The 25,875-nt window shown below is 45.2% G+C and overlaps 1 long non-coding RNA gene across 1 annotated transcript; it reads left to right on the plus strand.

Moving 5' to 3' along the window:
• Positions 1-37: 37 nt before the first annotated feature.
• On the plus strand, positions 38-15,704 carry LOC121833695. Its single transcript, XR_006076777.1, has 4 exons — positions 38-436; positions 3,641-6,470; positions 13,198-13,332; positions 15,604-15,704. It is a non-coding gene; the product is annotated as an uncharacterized LOC121833695 (long non-coding RNA).
• The last annotated feature ends 10,171 nt before the right edge of the window (positions 15,705-25,875 follow it).

The raw sequence follows: 25,875 nt of genomic DNA on the forward strand, positions 1-25,875 counted from the left end.
GACAACGCCAGCGTAGGGAAAAGCGCCCGTAGGGAATCCGTTCGGGTGGTGGTGATGATGATGATAGCGTCACGTATGACTCGCACGCTGGCGCCGCCCTGGCCTCGCTGTTTTCAACGGTTCTCAGTTTGAACTTCGGATGTGGTTGCTCTGTTGCTTTTGTGAATGCTAGCGGCATAACGCCAACCCAGATAAGTACAAGTGCATGATTTGTGACAGGTGCTTCAAGAAAATCTACAACTTAAAGAGGCACCTAAAGGAGGTTGACTGCATTGACGGGACGCTGACACGAGCTGGATCACACTGTCCGCTGCCGCCTTGCATGCGATCTGTGTCCAACGGCTTTTGCGTTCCATTGGGGACTTGCTGCGCTACTTTGAAGCGAAACACGGGTTCGTCGCGAGGCGTGAGGAGTTAAAGTTCAATTTTTTGAAAGGTAAGTGCATTCGCTTACTTTTGTACAAAAGAAAAATCGATCACAATGTCTACCACTGTTACAAAACACGGTGTGGGCCGTGTTTTGTAACAGTGGTAAGGTGTCGGTAAGGTGGGTGTTTTGTAATTCAAGCTCTTGTTTAAAGACTAAAAAATCTGAAAAGAGACGACAATTCATTACCACAAATTTGCATCCGCACCAATGGTGACTATTGCGATTGCACAGAGGGATAAAATACACTCGTTCCTCTATTAGCACGAGTTGGCACATGAAATCCCAGCATATGTTGTCGTATAGGAAATTAATCAAAAGTATTGTTGGGCTAGTTTGATCATCTCGAAAACATTGCAAAATAAGAGGATAAGAACAGAAACGCAACGAGCGTTACCATCTAGTATCGGCCGACTGTTAAATGCGTGTTTAGAGAAGTACGAGAAGAAAGTTGGTCTGTTAATTTTCTTTCTTTCCTTTTTTTTCTTCTAGGGGGTTCGTTCATCTTTCTGGAGCATCAAAATGCTACATTGCCTTTCTTTGAATCTCAAAATGTTGCACTCTTTTCGATAGTAGCACTTGTCCTGTCCCTCTCGTCTTTTGTGCAAATTGTTTTCGAGATGCCTAAAACTTGCTGTGCGGTACGAGTTTATTCTTTCGTTCCCTTCTGAAAAGTGCTTTCAAAGTGGTAGTTTGTGACGTCGTATACAGAGCTCTTTTGTTCTGCAGGTGCACGGTCCTCAAAAAGTTTGCACACCAACTGCACTAATCAAGGCTATGCACGCTCAGCGTGCTCCCGGAGAGTTGGCAATCAGTTCATTGCATGACATTTCAGCGACACACGATGTTTCATCGACAGTTTAGATTAGCTTTTTTTCTGTAATAAGCTGCATGAGACTGTCGCCGCGACAGTCTCGTGCAGTGTCGGTAAGGTGGGTTAACATTTTTGTAATGAGCCGCTGCGAAGCGGCGTGAACGCAGGCAGGCAGGTGGGTGGGTGGGTTAATGCGTACCCCAGTGATACACGCAAGATGAAATGTCCCTACAGCGTGCAATTCGCATAACAAGCATCAATGAAACGATTGTGTCTACGAAACGCGTGTCCATGAAAAGTTGTCCACGAAACATAATTTTACGAAGCGAGTTTCAATGAAATGAAAGGGACCCCTTATGGAGTGGCATGCGCTGTGCAGAGCCGTATATTGAGAGAGTTTGGCCAGTGGGTGTGGCAACGAAGGCACCGAAAAGGAGAAAATTAAATGAAAGGAAGAGAGCGCCGAAGGAGCGAGAGAGAAAGAAGGGAGCAGAGAGGAGACCGCCATTTTTCCGCAACGCTGTCGGAGACTGCTCAGAGAAGAGCACTGCTGAGGCTATGCGTCGTCTGCTACGGGCCAACTTTTTCTTCTTCGCCTGAATAAACGTTTGTGGCCTTACGGTGAGAAAACTTCATTTATTAGCTTTTTAACCCACTGAGGAATAACAGTATATCATTTTCTTGCCAGAGCCAGCGATGTAAAAGGAAATAATCGTGATATAGATGCCGATCCCATGCATTCCGCCGGGAGATTGAACGAAAATGGCGGCCCTCCCCGCTCAGCTGGGAGCAGCCGGAAGTTCACATGCATGCGCTCATGCCTCTCGCTCTGCGCCGTGTGCTGATTGGCTCACTTGGGAGGAGGGCGTTACGGCGGCGAGATCATAGACTGACCAAACTCTCCCCATATACGGCTCTGACGCAGTGTAGCCGAAAACTTATATTTGACGTCGTAATTGGTGAATGGGAAACATGGGTATCTTGCATTTGCCAATAATTTTTCACCAAATAATTCTCATATTTGAATTCATGGGGTAAAACCAGGCGAGAATTCACCTCCAACTATATTTTTAGGAACCATTTCAGCTTTCTTTAAGCCATGTTACTTTACAAACACGACTTTCACATCAGGACATCAACAGGATCACCTCCTAAAGCACACCTGTGCATGGGAATAGCCATACTTCCAGCATATATACCTACCTTATAACGTCCTGGAGGAGGATTTTACCACATGCAATTGATTTAGCACTGAATTGTTTGTGCGGTAACATACTTCCTCGTTACGTTACGGTATGGTAGGTCAAGAAAGAGTTGAATGAACGTCTGAGCCCTTTCTAATACAAAATCTAATGTAAATTTTTATTCCTTCAGCTAGTGCATGTTCTCGTGCACCGACGCTAAAGCTTGTGGATAGGACATAAGCTTCAGCACAAACCTGGCACACCTGATTGTAGCGGCTTTGGCTGTTGCTACAGACATGTATGATGGAAGTATGGCTACCTGGGGAGTGGAGCAGAGGGGTCATAGTGTTACCCTAATATCCCGAGAGATAGCCCACCTAAAATCAATAAAAAATTGGCTCAAAATAAGGAGTGTGCTCACTTGCAGTGTGAAGCAATAATGGCTTTATTTGCCAGTCGGCAACGGTTCATTATGTCCCGCCATAGCTAACTCGACACTATAACTAGACACTTTATATCCCGCCATAGCTAACTAAAAGAAAAAAAGCAAATGAAGCCAAAAACTGGGGTGGCTTACCTTTCGGGGCCGGGGCATCTCAGAATTTTACGGTAAGCATATATCTCGCGTCTACAGTTTACATGGTACCAACATACTGGGGTTTTTCAGCTGCTCTTGTGACTGCCACTATGATGGGACTTGACTCTTTTCTAGGGGTGTATGAAAACTTTAATATTTGAATACAAATTGAATAGTAAGCTCTAGGATAATTCGATTCGCGAATAAAATTCGTAGTGTTTGGTTAACCGAAGATTTAATATGTTCTGTGAAAGATGCGCTGTCGACACGGAGCCAATGAAACTTGTGCTCCCTCTCCGTTGTAGTGCGCACTTGCATTGAACTTATGAATGTGCAAAACATTTTTTGTTTTGTTTTCCCGTCACTTGCATAGCAGGTGCACTTGCAAACACCACACATGTGGAGTGCAGTGAACTTGTTCTTGCAGACCGTAGTGTTTTGGAGTGCACCTACTATGTGGGCATTAAGAGCACGAAAAAACCATGGACCGCATGCTACAGCTAAAAGTCTGATCGGGATGTACATTTAGTGAAACAAACATGAAGATGTTTTAAAGCAGGGGAATATATGATGTGACTGACATACCACTCTTAATTCAGGCCATTTCATTTAAGCTTTCTTTCTTCTCTGCCTGCCAGAATTCAGTGACTGGAGGGAGGCTGAGGAAGGCAGAGAGCACGTTCACTTCGTTCTTCACGACGGGCCCAAGGGACGAGATGAGGGTGTCCTGAAAATGTATTGCTACTGCCACCGCTCTGGATCATTTCAGAGCAAGAGGTAAACGACAACTGAGAGCCCAGGGCACTTGTAAGACTAATGTGCAATGCTTAGCCACAATTCAAGCAACAGAGAAAGATGGCAAGGTGACAGTAGAGTACCAGGCAGAACACTACGGCCACTTGAAGGAACTGAAGCACCAGCGCCTCTTTACGACTGAGAAGGAGGCTTTAGCTGATAAACTAAAGCAAGGCATCCCCGCCCGTAAAGTTCTGGTAGACGCACATTCTTCCCCTGGCAGTGAGGTGGGCAGGCTACATTTGCTCTCAATGAAAGACATTGGCAACATCTCCGTCGAGCATGAAATTCTGACGAAAGAGCTACGGCACAAGAATCAGTGGAGGAACTGAACAAAGTCAGATTCCCCAGTCCTGTACTGACATGGAAGAAGGAAAACAAAGAGAGCTTTGAGCTTGCCCTGATGACTGTCCCTCAGAAAGAACTCTTCACAAAGCTTGGCTTGGCCCCAAGTTCCTGTGCATTGACTCTACTCATAATACAAATGGCCACAATCTGCAAATGAAGACTCATGACAGTTGCAGAAGATCAGTCAGGCATGCCATGCACATATTTGATCTCAATGTAACTAGGCACCAAGACTATGAAACGCTCCTTAAGGCCATAAAGGTAATGCATGGGAGGAAGTGATGGGCTGTGCCCAACATTGGATGCTCTGCTCCTGTCATGTAAGCCACAACTGGGCTCTGAAGTTGCAGTCGGTCCAAGATATAAGCAAACCCGTGACCGTCTTTGCGACGAGTTGTGGGCGCTGAGAAATTGCAAAGATGAGGGTCAATTCCAACGAGCTTTGACGGGCTTCCTCTGTCAGAAACTACTGTAAGTGGAGAGGCTGACCCAAAACTAATTCAACAAGTACAGGAGTCTGTTCAGTACTTTGGGCACTACCATGGTGGCAGAGCAGAACAGTGGGCGCTCTGCTTCAGAAAGGGCATTCCTTTTAATACTACCAACCACTTGGAGACAACGTACAAGGACCTGAAGTCACACTACCTGCATGGAACTCACAATCAGAGGCTCGACAAGCTGTTGATGACCCTCTTCGAACTGACCCAGTACCGCCTCTACAAGCGTCTCGAGTCGCTCGTAAAAGGAAAAACTGATTGGCATGATGCAGCCCTTTTTCGGAGGCACCAGGAGAGGATGAAAATTCCAGCATCAGATGTAGAGCAGCTGCAAAATGGCAATGGCCGGCTTGTAAAGTCTCAGTCCCAGGCAGAGAGAAGCTACCATGTTGAGAAGGGCGACCCCTGCCAGAGTTGCATGCTCCGTTGCAAGGACTGTGACATCTTTATCGACAGTTACAAGTGCACTTGCAATGACAGCCTGATTTCAACATCAATGTGCAAGCATATTCATGCTGTAGCTTACCTTGGGCTTCATGTGACGACAGTGAAGGAGGTTGACATTAAGCCAGGTGTAAAAATGCCAGTAACATCATGTGAAGCAACAGGCTTTACGTAAGATGATGAGCCACAGTCCCTCTTGGATGACATTCGGCAGGGTATTGAGGTAGGGATGAAGAAGACTCAACCAAATTCAGAGGACAACATATGTTTGGCAATGAGTGGACTGAACAAGTCCCTCTCCAGGAAGAAATTGACAAGCTCTTCAAGCTCCCTGGTGTTGAAATACCGTACCAAGGCCCAAGTACTTGACTCTGCTCCCGATGAGACTTCTCCAAAACCTAGGGTTGTACCCCACAACAAAAAGATGGAAGAACAACCACGGTGCTTTCCCACCAAAAAGAAACGCCCTGGTTCTGGTCCCATGCATGGCAAACCTCCCACCAGCTTGGAGCAGCAGCACATCATGGAGGGCCTTGTAGCCAGGTGAGTTCCTACAGAAGGAGCAGCATCCGCTCAGCCCCCTGTGGATGTTCCGAGCATGTCTGCTCGCCCTCAAGGAGCATGGCTACTTTGCAAATCAGTAGTTTTGACAATTGGACTACAAAAAAGGGGCAGTGTCCCTCTTGCAAAAAGGAATGGCGTGTTAGACAGCTTGGATTTCTTTCCACTTTGGAGAATGTCAAGAGATGCTCGAGCTAAAGGCAAGAGGGGCATCTCTTGCCATCCTCCAACAGGCTATGTTAGGCGAGACATTATATGCTGACCTTAATCATAACGCTTTTTTAACAACCAGGTATTGGCAATTTTATTTTAGTTGATGCAGAACGGTTGTCTCTAAATTAACGGGCAACCATAGCGCCTCGAAATGCTTGTTTATGAGCGTGCCCCTCGCTGAAACTGGCGCTTTTTTTAGATATTACTGTACGAGAATATGCAGCTTTTTCCAGAGGTGCTCGAGCTCGCCATTCTCCAACAGGTGGCTTATGTTATCAGCTGGTCTTAATTGGAAAAGTGTTTTAATGGCCAGAGCTTGCCAATTTAATTTCAATTATACAAGTTATTTCTAAGTTAATGTGTAACCATTTTACCTCAAGTTGCCTGTTACATGCTTATTTCTTATTTTGCATACTGCTGCACAAGAATGTAAAAGTTGCAGTTCCCGTGACATACCAAATTATTTTAGTATATGACTTATACGCTTTAGGATATAATGGTTTTCTTGCTAATAAGTGCCTATAATCACTGTTTCATTGTTTTGTGAGCCAAGAGGGAGTGACCACTGGCGACCACAAGCATGAGGATCTGCTACAGGAAGCATAATCATGTAAGTCATCCCTGTGTGCATGGGATAGTTTGTAACGGGCTAGGTGAGATTCAATTGCCAGCATTTTAAAAAGCGATATTTCAGAGGAGAGTAAAAGTACAGGCAAGCTGGTGAATTGCAGACGAAAACCTGAAACACCGGAAGGAAAAAGGATACTAAAAAGAGGATGACACACACACACCGTCTCGAACACAGCTGAAGGTTTATTCTAAAACCACACCCTTTTATAGCGGTATACTGCAGTCAACGCCAAGAACCCTTGCACCAAGTCACACACCCAGACTGTCAGCAAGGGCGAACAAAAGAAGAAATGCACTCGACGCTTCCACACATACCAAAGTCAACCAACTGACAACAAAAAAATTGCATTGGTCAAAAAGTTTGTACTTGCTTGTGAATCACCATCAACAAGACACTTACACAATTTCCAGCAGAACCAATACTAAGAGTTTCTTTTACCACACGTTTCAACTGATCTCGCTTGGCTTATCACCGTGGTGGCCATCCAATTCGGATGACAACTGTTGCAAACTTGTAAATGTACTAGTTTCTGAATTTGGGGACAGCAGGAGAACACACCTTTTATGCTCCATGATGCACTCATTAACATAACATCCACTTTAAACTATGTATGAAAACCCAGATGCCAAAGGAATATTATAAACACTACCTTCTTGACATTCAGTGGCAGGATTCCTATGCGTTTCCCTGCAACCTGTTCTACCTCTTGTAAAAGGAGTCGACCTACTTTATCTGAAGTCTTCAGAAGCACGTTATCATGGTCACTCTCGTCGTTCTGAGGCCGTCTTGTCTTCACAGGCAATGTGAGACTCACTCTGAAGACAAATTCGGGGTCTTCAGCATCGCTGCTGTCCGAACTGCTGCAAGAAACGGCTCTTTTTCTGGGGACCATCACCGCCATTAGCATTCCTCATGCGTGTCGCCATTTTTAAATCCATGTTGCCAGGCCAACAACTGCTGTCAGGCTAAACACATTGCAAAAGCTCAAAATACTTTTTTTTTTTTCTGGCGCCTTTTTAGGATGAAAACAAACCGAAACCAATTTTTGACCGTAACTTGTCTTTGACGAATGTGACTCGTCATTGGTGATATTTATACAAAGTAATAACGTGCACAGCTCGGACCAATGTAATTTAGCACACAGGTGGAATATAATTGAGACATTGCCTGTCCGTTTTTTCTATCTCTTCTAGTTTTTTTTTTTCTTTTTTTGACCATAGTTTTAGGTGTCAACCGTCAGCTTGCCTGCACGTGATCCATTTTTTTTTTTAAATAAAATTGGCCATTTTTAGCTATATTATTGAACAGAGCTCACCTTAGTGAACAAAAAAAAAAGAAAAAAAAAACTACTTTTTTTTGTAGTTTACGCATGAAAACCAAATTACATTTTAGGCCACTGTCTATTTTGGCAAAGGGAGGCAGAAAATACATAAGCCAAGTTTACTCCCTTCCCATTCCCTCAGTTTTTCAGTCGTAATAAATGCCACGGTGGCCCAAAAGGCTGTTTGATGATATTGCACAGAAAGGAGTAGGCATTCACCCATAAAAAGTGTTGTTTCCTTAAGTGTGGGGGGCTCAAACTTTTATATAATTAATGCACCATCTAGATCACTTCTGTAGTAAATCATACCACGATAGGTCAAGATAGCAATTTATGTTGTTCCTTCAAAGGGTTATGCCGCATTCATACTCCTGCAAGAGTTTTACAAATCAAGAGACTTGTATGACTGAATCATGCCGGTTGTGGACTAGCTTGTTGAAGGCGCCATATAAATGACGACATGAGCCATCGATTTTAGTGGCACCAACTTTTTGTCGAAGCGCCCATTAGAATTGTCAAAGGTAACGCTATCAACGCAGTTTGTCTGTGCAACGCCATCAATGCAGTTTGTCTGTATCACTGCCGTTCAAGGTCCGGTAGCTAGCCCAAATAGTCTAGCATCACATACGAGGTTCGTTGGCACAAAATGCCACAACAAATGAAGTTCAGGCACCTTGTGCAGCCTAACCAACAAACGTACACCCCATACTGCAACGGCAAAAACACAGAGCTCGGCCGCTTCTGTCCACATACCTTCTGCGCATGCGCAGGTTTCCTGCCCTGTTGGTAAACAGAACACGCCGCACGTCGGTGTATACACCTTGCCAATTTGTAATTTATGTGATGAAGATTTCTACAGAACTGAAACATATCGGCTGTTGCTGAATTGTGCCAAAAACATTAAGGGTGATTTCAAATAAGATCAACCAAGGGGTGGCTGGTCGACATTTCAGTTCAATTGATATTTTTATGTCATTGCCTAATATCCGGTATTTGCAACTCCAACGCCCCATACGTGGTGCGGTGGTAGTTCCAAGATGGCGGAAGAGACGAAGATAGATTCTTCAGGATTTCACATGCACCTGCTTGTTCACGCTTGTCAGTGCGCTAAAAATGATTCATTTGTCTACAAATGCGAAGCAGTTAGGGCAGGATTTAATTACAGGTGACGGAGATATTGATGCGTGGTAGAAAAACGAGCATAATGATATTTAAAAGTTGCAGAAACCCCAGCTTGCGAAGCTTTGTGGTTTGCGAGCGCGTTTAAGGCACCAACCACGTCACTGTTTGTGGCAACATATTTTTGAGGGTGATGAAGATAATGGTGGCCATTAGTGCTCTAAAAAGTGAGCCGTGCACGGTGACCATCAAGCTCCAGAAGAGCAGCGTTCACAGTATTGATCTCTTCGTGTCACAGGCTCGCAACTCGCTGCTCACCTTCTAGGTTTTAGTGCATTGCAACACGTGGATCAAACGGCTGTATGGTTATTGATAGGAAGTTTGTCGCCGCAGGCTACCGTGCGGTGTAGCATTGCAACCGGAAGCTCGCATTGTGTCTTTCAAGAACAATTTTCAGCTCACGCCTGGAGCGTTGCCGTGCTCACGGTAGCCTGCAGTAACGCTATGCTGAAACTGCCTATTAACATAATTGGCGTGTTTAGGGGTTTTATTTATTGCTCTTTAAAAAATATATATTTTAATATATCATACATTTTTTGTTGTGTGTTGCAACGTTGCTGTCCCTCGGCAAAACTGCCTGTCCTAAGCTCTTGTCAACGTTACTAGATTACCTCACTTGTGGAACGCTCGTAGAATGGGGTACCTCCCCTCACTCGCTTCAGTCCGCCTCCCGTCGTTCGAAGCGCCATCTAGATTTTCGTTTACGAACTGTGTGGTGCTTCATAGAGGGCTGTGGAACTCCATCTAGACGCTGAGCTTCAAAACACATGTATTCCATAAAATACACTGCAGTTACCATAGCAGCCGTGTGGCGCGTTGATCGACGAGAGGCGTGTCGTGGTGAGTGAGGGGAGGTACAGCTCATTCATACTGCGTCTATGAGCAGTTCCTTAACTGAGCTAATCTAATATCATTGGCTCTTGTCACAAACGGCTGGCTAACAGAGACACACTTAAAATTCTTTGAGCATTTCTTTATTTCCTTTGTAATTACTTGAAACCAAGTATGCATATCCTGTCTTTCAAGAGAGGCTTGAAACAAATTGTCATGTTCCTTGTAACGGACTTGAAACGCAAACCCATTCTTGATGTGTATTGCTTGACATACTGTTGCGTGACCAGATTTTTCCTACTTAGGGCAAAGAATAGACTTTTTGTAGACTGTATGCTGAAGCTCTGCACTAGTAGCGGGAGCGTTTGCAATCAGGTTGAGCATAGATTGAGCTGGCGGCCATGCACAAGACTAGAAATCCGCAGCGGATGCGATGTACGAAAAGTCCCTAACGAAACTAGACATTGCGGTTTTTTGTGCAATGTTGTTGCAAAGTGGAACACAAGAATTCCTATTTTAACATGCTCACTTTTTTCGTTACAACTGCTTCACACACGAAGGCCGACAGTCCCTGCCACCGTTTTTCCCGCCGCCGCCGCCGCTCCCGCTCCTCTGGTTCTCTGTTCATACGCAAGAGGGCGAGTGGCGGGCTGGCATTGCAAATAAATGAACCCACATTTATGTTTCTTCAAAAAAAAAAAAAAGCTGGGGTCACAAAAAAAAACCGTATTCATGTTGAGGTGGACAGTCGCATTCATGCATTCTATCGGAGCAGGCACCTTTGAAATAAAAGAACAATCTATGGGTACATGTTACTGGAAAGTTTAATAATATCAATTCATGGCAATACACTTTTTCTTCCAAAAAATGCTAAACAGGCCTGCTCGATCGATTGCCTGCGAAATATGGGAGCCTGTACCTTAAAGGAACACAAGTGGATTTTTAGATCGTCCACTTATTGTTGTAACTCAATCTATAGGCTCTAAGCATCCTAAAAAACCTGAAATCACATTCAAGAGCGGCCGATTTCCCTATTAAAAGTACAATCAAAAATTTTTCCGCGCCTCTCTTTCTGCATTGTGGCACAGAACACTAGGGGGTGCCACCAGACGGGAAGGCAGCAGGGGAGGGCACGTGACAGTAAATCACGAGTTACGGTTTCCCGGCGGACTGACTTTTCGAAAGTGCGCATATTCGAAAAATTTAGTTCGGCGGGAAGCCGTCACTTGTGACTGGCTGTCGCATGCCCTCCCCTGCTGCCTTCCAGTCTGGTGGCACCCCCTGGTGTTCTGCGCCACGGCGCAGGAAGAGGGGCATGGCACAATCTTTGATTCAACTTTCGATAGGGAAATCAGCCATCCTTGAATTCATTTCGGGTTTTTTAGGATGCTTACAGCCTATAGATTGAGTTACGACAATAAATAGACGGTGTCAGAATCCACTTGAGTGTCCCTTTAACAAAATAATTTGTAATGGTTACACCAACCATGTCAAAATAATTTTCTTTGTTTCTGATTGATTGTTTCTAAACAGTACTAGTCTTCTCTTAATGTTATTGTTTTAGTTATTTAATTTCAAAGATGCCTGCTCCAATAGTGCGCGTGAATGCGACCGTCTACCTTTATGTGATCTAAGATTTCTTGCGCGCCCAGATTCTTTTTCTAATGAAAAATAAACAGGTTTATTTACACTGGACATTAGGCAATGACATATAAAAATATCAATTGACTTGCAAATGTTGACCAGCCATCCTTCGGCCAATCTTACCCAAAATCACCCTTAAATTGCCCGAAACTGCACCAAAATACCTCCATAACTTTTTTTTTTTTTTTTACAATTTTTTTTTATATAATAAGTTTTTGCTGCGACATGTTTTACTTTAAATTTCGTAGCTCCAAATTATTATTTTTTTTTTTTTTTTTTTTTTTTTGTTTCTACGTTGCCTTAAAATGTGGACTTTTGTGCTCCTAAGCTGCTCCAAAATGTACATGTTCTGCTCCTGAACTGCTCCAAAAAATTTGTACAGAATTTGTTTTAACTGTCTTACCCAGTCATGGGCAGTACCTATACTCTCTTTTACTTTAAAGGGGTGGTGCAATGATTTTAACACTGGAGGAATGTGCAGCTTGTATTTTTTATATTGTTTACTTCGGCATAAGTAAGAGAAAAAGTGCTACCATACCCCAAAATACCTCTATTTCGCTGCGTAATCGCAAAACAAGAAACCCTTTTTTTCCCAACCCGCGGCCACATGGTGGCCGCAAATGGAACCTGTGGTGCGACGTCACTCGAAGTGGTTTTTGTAAGTGATAGTGTTAGGCAATTGTAAGCTTGATTTAAGGTTAAGTTTAAAAAATCTTGTTGTTTAGGCATGCAGAAACGCTTCAAAAGCCTAATATTGCCGCTAAAAGGGTATGAATTATTTGTGGCGTCATCTACCGCAAGTCAACAGAACCTGCCGTCGCCGTCATCCGTCGACGCCCGTGGCGCCTACGGCGGCTACACGAGCAACCCGGACGTTTTGTCTTTCCCTCGCTTGACGGAGTGCGTTGGTCGTGGTCCGTAGTATTGTGGTATCGTTATTGTTCCTGGTGTCTCGACCTCGACTTTGACATCGACTGCCCGCCGCGCCGCCATGTTGGTCGAGAATCGACGGGAGAGCGGCGAGCCGGCGAGCGCTGGGGAAACGGAAGCCAGAAGAACCCAACCGGAAACCAACGCCACTCCGAATGACGTCACTGGCGAAGCGGGTGCCGCTTCAATGTTGAGTTGAGGGGTGCCAGAGATACCAATTTCTTTTATTTTTTTTAATGAAAACTAGGGCAAGTAGGAAAGAATAGTTTTCGGTCTTTCGTTTTATATGTGGCCGGGATCAATTCCCGCAATTAATTAGCCAAAGTCCGCAAATTGTTGCACCGCCCCTTTAAAGGCACACTGACAACCCCCCCCCCCTCCCCCCATTTTTTTTTTTTTTTTACAATTTTTTGTTAGGCGTTGGAATACTATTTAATTAGTATTGTGCTACAGAGTCACATATTTTTATTAATAAAGCCAAAAAATGCAACTGCTCGAAACCAAAACCCCCGCATTACATGGAGAAGTCGAGAGGAGAAAGTGAGTGGCGGAAGTCACGTGGCTGCACCTGACCGTGCAATTTTTTTTTCTTTCTTCCACGCCCAGCAGACGAAATGCATTGCGGGATTTGTTTGCCGTGCGATTCCTTTGCAGTTGTGTTTGTTCCGCTCGCTGTTCTGTACTTCAAGATGAGTTGTTTTGTACATTTAAGTGTTGGCAATTAGTAGTGAGTGCCCGTGGTGTAGCATCCGCTGGTGGATTCTGTCACCTTTTGCTACAGCAATTATTGATTATGTGCAGGTGCCTGGACCTCGAGACCGGTGACCTTGGAGATGTCAGCAAGGCTACAGGGTGATTTGTTCACCGCAGGGCTGTGCAATTTAGTGGCATGGAACTAGTGTCTCACCTCGGAGATCTCCATGGCGAGTGAACAGTGTAAGGCTGGTGGGGCAAGAAGTTTATTGGAAGGTTTTCTCATGCCATGGGGATGAACATTTGTGACAGGTTCATCTCCCAAACCAGCTACGCAATAGACGCAAGCCTGCTAAGTCACTGGGACATGGATGCATTACAGTCATTAGTGTGTGGCACAGAGGACTTCTAGGGACAAGGCAGGAGACGAACATGCAATATTTATATTCTGCCCATATTCAGTGAACAACCCCCCCCCCCCCCCCCCCCCTCCCCCCGAGGTCACGTGACTCCCCCGGAGCATATTAAAGAATGAGGGGAGGAGGAGGGGTCTACCCTCCCCTCAGTACCCTCCTCCTCCTCCTCAAGAGCTGCGCTCCGATTCGGCGTTACAGGGAGTTGTAAATGGCTTTCACTTTTTAGAGCGCAGCTCTTAGGCGCCCGTTCCCGGCTCGAGCGGCGTCGGCGTAACCGCGAGTAACCCTCGTTACCTTCGTGAGGGTTACTAACCTTCGTAACCCTCACGAGGGTTAGTTACCCTCAAAAGGGTGACCCTCATGAGGGTCATGGTAGTTACTCTCACAAGGGTCACGAGAGTTGCCCTCAGAAGGGTTACTAAGGTTACCTCGCGAGGGTCACGATGGTTATCCAGGTCACGTGACCCGCCGATACCCCGTTGATGTCATCGCCACTGATGACGTCATCAGTGACTTTACTGATGACGTCACCGGCATCCCCATCGTCGTCATCAGTGACTTTACTGATGACGTCACCGGCATCCCCATCGTCATCATCAGTGATGACGTCATTAGTGACGTCACCGGCATCCACATTGTCATCATCATCAGCGATGACGTCATCAGTGACGTCACTGATGACACCATCGCTGATGATGACGATGCGGATGCCGGTGACCTCATCAGTAACGTCACTGATGACGTCATCAGTGGCGATGACGTCAACGGGGGGTCACGTAACCTCGGGGGGGGGGGGGGGGGGGTATCCGCAGGTCACGTGACCCCGGGGGGCTACGTGACCTGGATAACCATCGTGAACCTTGTGAGGGCAACTCTCGTGACCCTCATTAGGGTAACAAAGGTAACTGAAGAAGGTAATAGTGAAGGTCACTGATGACGTCATCAGCATTGTCGCATGACCCCCCCCCCCCCCCCCCCCCCCCCGACGTCATGTGACACCCCAAGGTCACGTGACCCCCCCCGCCACCCGAGGTCACTTGACACCCCCCAGTACCCTTCCTTCCTCCTCCTCAAGAGCTGCGCTCTAATTCGGCGTTACAGGGAGTTGTAAAAAAGTGTAGTTCTCTTTGTACAAAAAATAAGGCCAAGAAACATGCCAGGGTCTACGGCGGGCAGCGACCCAGACGACCAAGTCCACTAGCGGGTTGTGCTTGGCGTTTGTATTGATAGATGGCGTCTGGAGCAGCGTTCGAAAGTGCAGCCGACCAGTGAAAGAAAGCAGATGACACGTAGACAATATCCGTTGACTGCAAAAGAACCGTCGTTATGCAGACGCATTTTTTTCCCTTTTACTTTAAGTTTTGCTTTTATTATCGGCATTAATTTTTTAACCGAAGGTACATTTCAAAAAGGTTTTTAATTTTAATAAACCACGGTGGTCGCGAGCCGTCGCTATGAGGAGGTAGCGCCATCTGTCAACACGAACACCAAACACCCCCTACTGGACCCCTGTCGTCTGTGCCACTGCCTGCCGTAGACCCTAGCAAATTTCTTGGCTATGCTTTGTAATTTTCCAGGAAAAAACTGACCTGTGGAATACACCTTTGACGAAAAGTTTAGATTGCTACGTGCAGGCGTCGATTTTTACAGTCCATTTTAGATCGAGCCTGGCGACTTGGATTACCCTATATTTGTAAGAGGTTCATAAAATTGTTCACTGCAAACACATATCAGCAATCTTAATAATTAGTGAGTCATGTTTTATTTTCACTTGATTTGGGTATGTTTACGATAAATATTGAGCGAATAAAGTACAATTAAAAAATTGGGTTTGTAGAACAAGTAATAAATAATGGACGCTAGCAATTGACTCCGTAACTGTGACGTCATGAGTCCAAACAAACCATTGCTAGGGTTGATGTTGCGGACAAATACATGTGGCTAGGTTTTGCTACGGAAACCCGACTGTTCAAAAATCAGGAGTAGGATTTAAACTTCTAAAATTCACAGATACAGAAAGCTTGAATGTCTTATATGTCTAGACAGAAGTGTGCCAATAATTGCTTGTTTCTGAAATATTTACAACTGCAACTTCCAGTCCTCAAGATGCCTGCAGCGGACAACGAACACAAGAAGTATGCCGTCTGCCGCAAGCTGGCACCATCGTTGGAATCGTGTGAATAAAGACTATATTCTGAAGTTGTATTTGTTTGAAATATAATGACCTTCAGACGCTTATAAGAATTCATAGTGGGGTGCAATGCAAAATATAGTTCATTGAAAGTCCAGTCGTCGTTCGAGGTGATTGTCTGCTAAAAGGTTGCATTGCACCTGTGAGAAAAGCACTTCAGGCGATCGGTTGAGATCCCAAATTTTTTTTGCGGACTCACCCTATGTGAGAGTGCTTCATACCTGGTTGTAACCATCGCGTGAAGAGAGGTTCTTGCAATTTCTTCAGATTCCCGCAAGACCCCAAAGCGTGAGAGAACTGGATAAAAAAACAAGGTGAGTACATGTAGCACTGGCGGTTAGTTGCCTTGATGTAAAAAAAGGGCCAAACACAACCAAGAGCACGTAAAACCCATATTCTGTTCGGTCATATTGTTTGAAAATCTGGCAGTATATTTATATTTTATTACTATAATATTGATAAAGTAGTTGCATGCAAGTAGTAGTGAGAGTAATATCCAGATCAAACTTTTGGTAGTCTTAAAGGCCCATTCACACTCTTGCGGCCCCAAGAGAGACCAGACCGGTTTTTAAGCCTCTTGCGATCTCTTGGGACCAGCTCTGCTGTAGCGCATCCGATTCTAAGAGATTGCAAGAGGCTCAAAAGCCGGTCTAGTCTTACTCGGCCACAAGACTGTGAATGGCGCTTAAGGCCCGTTCACTCTTGCAACCGAGTACGACTGAGAAAGACGAGACTTTGTTAAAGCCTCTCAAAATTTCTTGGGGCGAGAGAAGACGCTGGCGCCATCTATGCAGCGACCCTGGAACTGCATTTAACAAGAGCGAAGGTTTTGCGGTATTTCCGAGCTCAAATGTGCGTAATACCTGCGGTGCCGTCCACAGCTGCGGTGGCGCTGTGGACGGCACTGCGCGTGCGCAGACGCTTCAAGTCACGCGGATTCAGTTTCTGCGCACGCGCAGTGCCCACACCTGGTGTGGGCAAATGCGGGCTTGTTTGTAAACAGCGTGTCGGTCTATCAGAAAGGCTTGTTTATAACGTTGACAAAGCTTTTCGAGCCAAGAAAGAAAGGATAATGCGCGACAAATAGAAAATATGCCGGGCTGTCAAGTTTACACTGCTACCCAATAGATGGCGCGAGTGTGTCCTCTCGTGAGAGGTTTTAAGAAACTCAGTTTTAAGAGGTCGCAAAAGTGTGAATGCGCCTTAATATTTTTATGGTAAAACGGCGTTCAGAAGTATGCCTGTGTCCATACGCTATCCGGTTATTTTGTTTATTCATCTTTAATGATTTCTTTTCATTGTGCTCTTCATATGTTCTTCTGTTTGGACTAGCTTTTTAATTTAGTATTTAGTACAAGCCTCAATAATAATAATAAAAACGACTTACCTCGAAGGCGTAAGATTTGTTTCTCATGGTGGCCTGCACTACGCCGGTAATGCACCTTGGGTCGTTGTCGTAACTGATTTGCATGAGGTAGGTTGATTTTACGGCATTTTTGCCCCTCCGAACAAAGCTATATTCTTCACAAGGAAAAAAAAAAAGGCACATTGCGGAGGTTTTTACGGTCATGATGATGCACTTGTTTTTGTTATGGTTTACAGAAGCAATTCAATGAAGACGCCCGCTGCAACAGAGTTAGGCCAGCAAATCTATTGTGTCGTCTGCTATCAAAGCAAAGCGGAGTGTCATACTTTAGAAATGGTTTTCCTCGTTGCAATACGACACAGAGACGACAAGAACATCATAATTAGATATCAAGAAGTTAGATTGCTTACAAAAAATTATTGACTTACTTGTAAGCAAAAATCTAGCCTCATGGGGAGCCTCCATGCATTAGCCCATAGCAACGCCCTTAGCAACGATTTGTTTGAAGAGTATTTGTTTGAACCCAGACGACATGTTGTGACAGTTTCCCCGCAGACGCTGGAGGCCTTTCAAACGAAACAAAAAAAAAAAACGGTCGTTTTCACAGACTTTCAGCTCGCTGAGGTGTCGTCCAACGTGGAGCTGTTGCACTGGAGCTTTCTGATCGCCTTGGAAATTGATTAAAAGTATTGCTACGTCTCACGAGTCAATCAGGTTGAAAACACGGTAGGCACTGGGAATAACGTGTCGGAACGCTTAAACGTCTGTCTCCCGTCGTACCTAAGTAACTGAAAAAGAACAGTGATCATGTTCAACTCGTCTGCGTCCTAATAGGCGCCCAACTCGGTCAGAAAGTCTCAGCGCACCTCCCGCACTTGGTAGCTACGACCAACGTGATAAGCGAAGCACTTTCACGTAGCCGTATCGAGGTAACAGAGATCTTCGCTATCTTCAGTTTCAATTGAACGTTTCGAATAACCATGTTCCTTGCACACGACGCAGATGCTATCTCGAGCTCCGAGGCCTGTACGCGCGGAATGCCCAACCATTCGGCTTCTTGACACTGTAGTTCCATACCACGGTGTAGATGTTATTTTACAACGCCTACACACATGTAGATGTTACATGCTCACTGCATTCGCGGTACACAGATCTACTTACCCATCTCTGAGGGCTGTAGGTGCGACGACGAAGATAACAGCGGGGAAAGGCGTCATCAAAACTTAGAACGCAAGGAAAAAATCGACGGAGAACCGTTACAACATGGCGCCGGAATGTTTGTAAACATACTCTCGTTACCGTGCTCAGGTTCCCCGGTTTCGAAACAAAATTGCGCTTAGCATATTTAAAATTATTTTCTCAACGTAGATAGCTTGATCAATTGAGTATATATATTCCCATTTTTTCTTTAAGTTAAATTGAGAGCTTAATGACTTCGCAATGAAGCACACTCTCATACTCTCGCAGATCAGCATAGGTTTGCTTCACCGAAAGACACCGCTGTATTGCAGGAAAAGGTGCTCGCTGGCATTGGCACAGGTGAAAATGTCCTGTCCAAATTCCCCTTCCGACAATACAGTACATATGCACTGTTAAGGTATTGGTTGTGGGGGTGGCTTGTCTGTGGCCAGGAAGGCACACAGAGTCAGTTAAAAATGATTATTATGGAATAAAAATACTGGAAAGCAGCCTCAGACACAAGGATGAAGTAAAGGCACTAACACAACAAAACAATGGATGACCTTCAAGTGTAGTTTATTTTATGAAAAGGAAGCATTTTAGTCTTATTACATTAACGCAAACACCCATGCCAACCAGGCAGCTGGCAATCGGAGGGATAGAGCCTTACAATGAGGCAGTGCTAAACTCCAATTTATGAATAAAGATTTTTTTTTTTTTTTTTTCACTTTGTTTTGTAAGAGAGGTTGTTTTCCATCATGATTAGTTTCGCTCTTACTAACTATCCCAATCTACCACCCTACTTCAGCTCATTATGGGGGGCTAGTTACACTTGAAAAATCTGCAATGGCAAGAGGAATGCTAGCGAGTTCATTTCATTGCCAGAAAATTGATGGCGTTGTCTCACATGGTAAGAACAATGCACGCTCATGAATGGACTGTGTGAGACCATCAAAGTGCAGGCAGTGACTCTACTTGATATTCTGGGGACTGAACACAACTGCCTCAGGCTATTCTTAGAGAGAACCATAGCGGTGGTCAAGGAACCGGTACAGCAACACAAGCCCAGTTTACCTATGATATGTAGGTCTTCCATTCCCTTTGTAACAATATACAGGACACCAGATTGTGGGTTAGTACTTGAATTTCAGCATAGAAATACACGTGAAAATATATTCCTGGTCTCACAACATTCAAGGGAATAATGTATCTCGTTACATTTTCAACTGGGCTTGCCATGTCATCGTCCCAACTACCGAAATAGTTACCTATCTTCTCCAAATGCTTCATCAGCTTGCACAAGCAGCTGACACCAGTTGAGAACAAGCTAAAAGATCATGAGGAGATACTTTGTAAAATGGCAGGACGGCAGCTTCTGTGATACTACAAAGCCAGTTTCCTTTAGACAATATAACATAAGATTATCATATCAACCAAGTATGCCTCCACGGCGTAGCCCTCGAGCTCGGTCGGGGATGCCAAGCTTCTTTGCTTTGCACTGCGCGCTCGCACAAAGCTCCACCGCTTCACCCGACATGCTTGCATGAAGCTTCACACTTTACACGACAGCACTATGGCAAAGCATCTTAATTTTTGCGGGAGGTGGGGGGGGGGAGGCTCAATATTTTGCAGACCTATTTTCAGACTTCGAAAATATTCAAAATTACCGAATAGTCCTATTCGATTCAAAGTATGAATCGATTACGGCATTATTCGCTTCAATATTTAAAAGTTATGAATATTTGCACAACCGTTGTCTTCATCATTATTTACAATTTACAAGGAAGCTGCTATCATGTCTACCTTTCAAGGGATCTTCCGAATCTTTTGTTCAAATCGTGATTATAAACTTTTGGACTTCGACCCAACGGAAACTATCCATCTGCACACTCCGCAAGGACAATTCACTGAGGCGGTCATTGGCCATCATTGATCGAAGTCTGTGTTATGTCAATCTGGGCCTACAAAGAGATTGTTCACCCCTGCAGTTTGTAAACATAAAAAAATAAAAATCTAGAATGGGTACATGAACACCTAGAAATGAGCCTTGAAGCTTTTCTCAGACTACAGTTTTGGAATGTTTCTTACAGAAGCCTTCCTTTTCGGAAAATAAAAGGAACTGTTCTAGTTCATCGGGGAAATCGTCCGACAGACCAGATTTATCCATTGCCTGGAATCACCACTGTTTCAACGAAAGTGTGCCGCAGTCGGCAATAAAAAGTAAACTGTAGGCAGACTTTGCTGCAAGCAGTGAAACGAGTTTTAAGTGAATGCGGAAGGTTGTCAATCATGCCAATATTGGTATCACAGTGCAAGTTCAGTGAGGCATCTTGAGGGTGAAGGTTGCCATTTGTGCCGATCGGTTTGCTTTCTTATGATTGTTGCTTTGTACGCAGTTCCCGATGTTTCCTTCGCTGCCTGTTTCATTTCACTGAATCTTTTCCTTAGACCGGATACATAATCACTCAATGATTTCGTCAGGTTTACAGCTTCATTCAATGTGAGCGTCTGATTATGTAGCGTTCTGATGGCATTGAAGCATTGCAACACTCTATCCCTGAATTAAGCTACGACTGTTGCAGTCATACCCATAGTCTCCAACCATAACCCATGTCTCTGCTAGTTCTTTCTAACCTTCAGACCCTCAAGGCAACCCTAATTTCTTGAGCGAACAGAGCTTCATAGCATCCGCTCGGGCTGACCACCACGAGTCTTGGAGTCGCATGGGCATGAATACCGTATCACTGTTTCAAATCAAGCCTGCAGAATATTCCGGCGAAGGGTAGACGCAGAAAAAAAATTTATGTATGCTGTACGCAACGGTTAACACAGACCACTGTGCGTGTTCTGTGTCGAGTGCTCTCGTGCCAACGCCAGCTGCCATTGATTCAGCAATGGCCAGCGGTTGTGATCAACCTGGCCGTGTTCCGAAATTTACCCAATCTCACTCTAGAGTAACAGTTTCATACCTTGGTGTTTGAAAACCTTTTTGCGTCTGGCGTTGCTCAGCTTGAAATGTCACGTGATATGACCCGCAGGAGTAGCTGGGATCCAGTCAAGTAAGGTTTGGAACACGCCCCCTGTCAGGGGGGGATACCCTCACAGAGGGCCCTATTCATTTGAGCAGTTAAATATGGGTAATCTGGCCCTGCGCCTGGGCGACAAGAGCAACATGGTGAAATGCTGGCCTGTTACATGGAGGCCCCAATTGTATTGCCGGATAATGCATTATCCGACACCTTGACTCAACCTTTACAAGCAAGTGTTCTCGAATCTTCTGGTGACAAGGAATCCTAGCAACCTTCAAAAGGTGCTATGGAACCCACCTTTCCCTTGCGCCCCTTCCACACTCCTTGATACTGCAGCATTCATGCTGCACCAGGCACGTCATGCTTTACCGCTTTGCACCATCGTGCTCACAAAAGTCTCAGTGCTTTGCTCCGCCACGCATGCATCACGCTTCACCGCTATACACCGGTGCGTTGCGGCAGTGTATAGCAGTGAAGAAATACTTTGAAAATATTTGAAGTTGCCGAATACTCCTCACCAATTCAAAGTGCGAGTAGAATACGGCGTCATTCGCTTCAATATTCTGAATTTTAGAATATTTGTACGACCCTAAAATATGTCATAAAGTAACGCTCAGGCACCTCTACAAATCCGGAGATCATTGCAAAAAAGTGGGAGATGGGCACTTGATATGCTATCAATGTTATCTATATTTCCACTGTCCATATTTTTTTAGATGTTACAACATTTAGGGGTGGGCGCTTAGTGTACAATCGGCGGATGCTGGGTATTTCATGGTATACATAGCATTTGAGTAGAAATATGCAGTTCCTCACTTTCCCATAAAAAAATGAAATATATATATTTGGGTGCTTGCGGAATTCAGAAGACCAGCCTATGAAACCTGGTTTGGGAACCCTGGGTGTATAATGTTCACCTGTCTGTAAAAAGCTTCTCAAAGCAATTTTTAAGAAAATAAAACTGAACCATCTAGAATGGCCCAAGCTGAAAAAGGCTTCCAAATATTCCGTTTGTAGCATTCATAATTAGGCACTGAACTTTTCGCTTGATGCTTTGATTGATTTTGTTTCTTTTTATGGGAAAAAGTGCACATCAACAATGGAAATCAGCGACATGGTTTGCAAGCCACCCAACCAATGGTGTGTGAGCCCCCCTATGGCTGAAAAAGGCGAAGAGAACAGAGACACAGCGCTCACTTACGACTGAAAATTTTACTTCTGCATGGTACAGTAAGTAAACATAAAAAGAAGCAGACAGATACCATTTCAAAATGACCAACCAACTATCCCAACTACACAATTTGTTGCAGTTCTTCTATGGCCCTGAATTCGTTCCTTACCACGAGAAAAGTGATGATTTTTCAAGCATCTCTGCAGATCCCTTCATTTTTAAAGCTATTTGGCACATACCATAAACTCCCGAGGTATGTACTTCCCAATCAGCAACATTCACTTGTATCCCACCACAGCTAACTAGCCGCATTTGTGTCGAGGCCATCACTGATCCCAACACTACTATTACTAGAAGTAGTCTATCTTTCGGTGTTTAAAAAGTAAAGCAAATCAAGCCAAAAATAGGGGTGGACTACCTTTTGAGATCTTAGAGTAGAGTATTATGACACATCAAAATGCAGGCACTGAGATGCTCTTTAGAAATAAACAAACTTTGAAATAATGGATTAGAAAGGTTCTTGTAGGAAAGCTCTTCATTCTAGCTCATAATGGCTGGGATTGCACATAGGGGAAAAGAGACACTAACTGCCAAATTCACAAACCTTTATTCCAATTGAGGCACCCCCCCCCCCCACTTCCTCAAGGAAGGCACGAGGGACGGCACTGGCCAATCGCGAGGACGGCTAAGCAGCCTAGGCCGCCTATTTGTCGTCGCGACTGGCCCCCCCCCCCAGCACCGGCCCTCACACCTTCCTTGAGGAAGTGGAGGGGCGCCTCAATTGAAATGAGGTTTGTGAATTCGGCGGTAACTTAGCTACTGCTAGGGTCCGGCAAATTGGAGACATACACCTCCTCACTGGCCACAGGCTCCACATCTTAAACACCTGTGGACTTCGAAAGGTTAGTGTTGTGTTTCTAAGACCATGGAGTACTCGCAGCCGTTACGAATAAACCTTTAGTACATATAGAACAACTATTTACAATCAGGGTGATTCCGGTATCGGCAGACGGCAGCGTTCGGCTGGCTCGCTGGCTCGCGTCGGTCGCTCGAGCTCGCTTCTTCCTCGTCGTTCCGTGTGTCTACTTCTGGACACAACACTCCCTCAGACTAATCACAGTCCGTACCGAGACACCGGCTTGCGTGCTCTCGAGGGGTATCGGCGTTCCGCGCTTTCAGACGTTGTTCGGGCACCCGGAGAAGGGACAGTTGCTTTTAAATCTGGTTTCCCACGTTCCGCTGATGTACTTTCCTCCGGTTCGGGATTGAACAGAGTATCTGACTCGGATTCCCCGGTGCCTGCAACTTGGCTTGGTCGGCGAAGAAGTTGGTTGACGTGTCGTTTCCAAACTCCGTTGGACACCTTGACCTTGTAGTGCGCTCTCCCAAGACACTTCAGAATCGTGCCTGGAATCCAACTTCTCTTTGCCTTTCGGTAGTCTCGCACCAAAACCCCGTCTCCCTCTTCAAACTTCCTTTTCGGTTCTTTCTGAGCTTGAAACTCCGATAACTTCTCTGGGTGAAGTAGATCCAATCTCGTTCTAAATCTCCGCTTGAACAACAGTTCTGATGGTGCGAAACCAGTGGATGTGTGTGGTGTGCAACGATAAGCCATCAGAACTCGGGAAAGCTTCGTTTGTAATGACCCTTCGGTCTGTTTCCGCAGTCCTTGCTTGAGCACTTGTACTGCTCGTTCGGCTGCACCATTCGTTGCGGGATGAAACGGAGCACAAAACTTGTGTTGGATTCCATTTCCCCTCAAAAATTCTTCGAAAACCTCAGAATGAAAGGGTGGTCCATTGTCCGAGACAATAGTTCGCGGTAGTCCATGCAGTGCGAACAACTTCCGCAAAGCTTCCACGACTTTCTCCGCAATCGTGCTCGACATTATTTCCACTTCTAGCCACTTAGAAAAGGCGTCGGTGACAACTAGAAACCTTTCCCCTAGGAACGGGCCAGCAAAATCAATATGCAGTCTTTCCCAGGGTTGTTCGGGTGTCGGCCAGTGGAAATACTCTTGAACTGGTTGGTTCCGAAACTTCTGACACAGAGAACACTCTTCGACTGTTCTGACAATGTCATTGTCTATGTTGGGCCACCAAGCATGCAGTCTTGCCAGACTCTTCATGCGCACAATGCCGTCATGTACCGCATGAAGCTCGTGCAGTACTCTTTCTCGGCATGCCTCTGGAATAACAACTCTTCGGCCCCACAATAAGCATTCTTCCTCCACCGTAAGTTCCAACTTCCTCTTGAAGTATACTTCCATATCTGGACTTACGTTCTCAGGCCATCCGGTTTGAGTGAATTTCAGTGCCTTGGTGTACAGTTGGTCTTTCTCTCCTGCCTCCTGCAGGGTCTTCGTGTCTACTGGACACAGGTCTAGCTGTCCCATGTAAAAACTTGTGGCATAGTCGTTCACCTTTTCTTCTTGTCCATCAATTGGCAGGCGAGATAGGGCATCGGCGTTGAGATTGTCTTCTGATTTCTTGCAGACCATTGTATATTGGTATGCTGACAAAAGCATTGCCCAACGTTGCAATCTTGCAGCTGCTATTGTTGGAATGCCTTTCTTGGGTCCAAGGATGGTTGCCAACGGCTTGTTGTCGGTTACCAAGATGAAGTTACGTCCATATATGTAGTCATGGAATCTCTTCACTCCAAAGACGATCGCTAGAGCTTCCTTCTCCAGTTGAGCATAATTTTCCTCTGCTCGAGCAAGTGTCCTTGATGCATAAGCAATAGGACGCTCTGTCTTGTCCGGATACACGTGCGCTAACACGGCTCCAACTCCTACTGGGGAAGCGTCGCAAGACAAAATCAGTGGTAGCTCTGGATCATAGTGAGCCAACACTGGGGCTCTGCTCAAGATTCCCTCGAGTTCCTGGAATCTCCTGTCGCACTCTGGTGACCAGTTCCACGGCATGTCTTCATGCAGCAGAAGCGTGAGCGGCTTTAGAATCGTAGACAACTTGGGCACGAAACGTCCGTAGTAGTTTACAAGTCCCAAGAACGATCGTAGCTCGCTCACATTCTTGGGAACCGGTGCTTCCTGTACAGCCTGGACCTTTTTCCTCATTGTGCTTATTCCAGAACCGCTAACTGTATGTCCCAGGTAGTCCACCTTGTCTTTCATGAACAGGCACTTCTTTTTCGCTAGCCGAAGTCCACGATCCTTCATGCGCGTTAGTACTTCGTGCAGTCTCTCTAAGTGCGTTGTATCGTCCTCTGCGGTTACCAAAACGTCGTCCAGGAACACGCAGACACCTGGAATCCCTCCCAATAGTATCTCCATTTGTTTCTGGAAGATAGCAGGGGCGGAGGCGATCCCATAAGGTAGACGCTTGTATCTGTAGAGTCCCTTATGCGTGTGTATGGTGACGTACTGGCGAGACTTCTCATTCAACACCAGTTGCTCGTAGGCGTGTCTTAAA

Source organism: Ixodes scapularis, unplaced genomic scaffold (genome assembly GCF_016920785.2).
Source record: "Ixodes scapularis isolate PalLabHiFi unplaced genomic scaffold, ASM1692078v2 PGA_scaffold9__187_contigs__length_104089568, whole genome shotgun sequence".
Lineage (NCBI taxonomy): Eukaryota > Metazoa > Arthropoda > Arachnida > Ixodida > Ixodidae > Ixodes > Ixodes scapularis.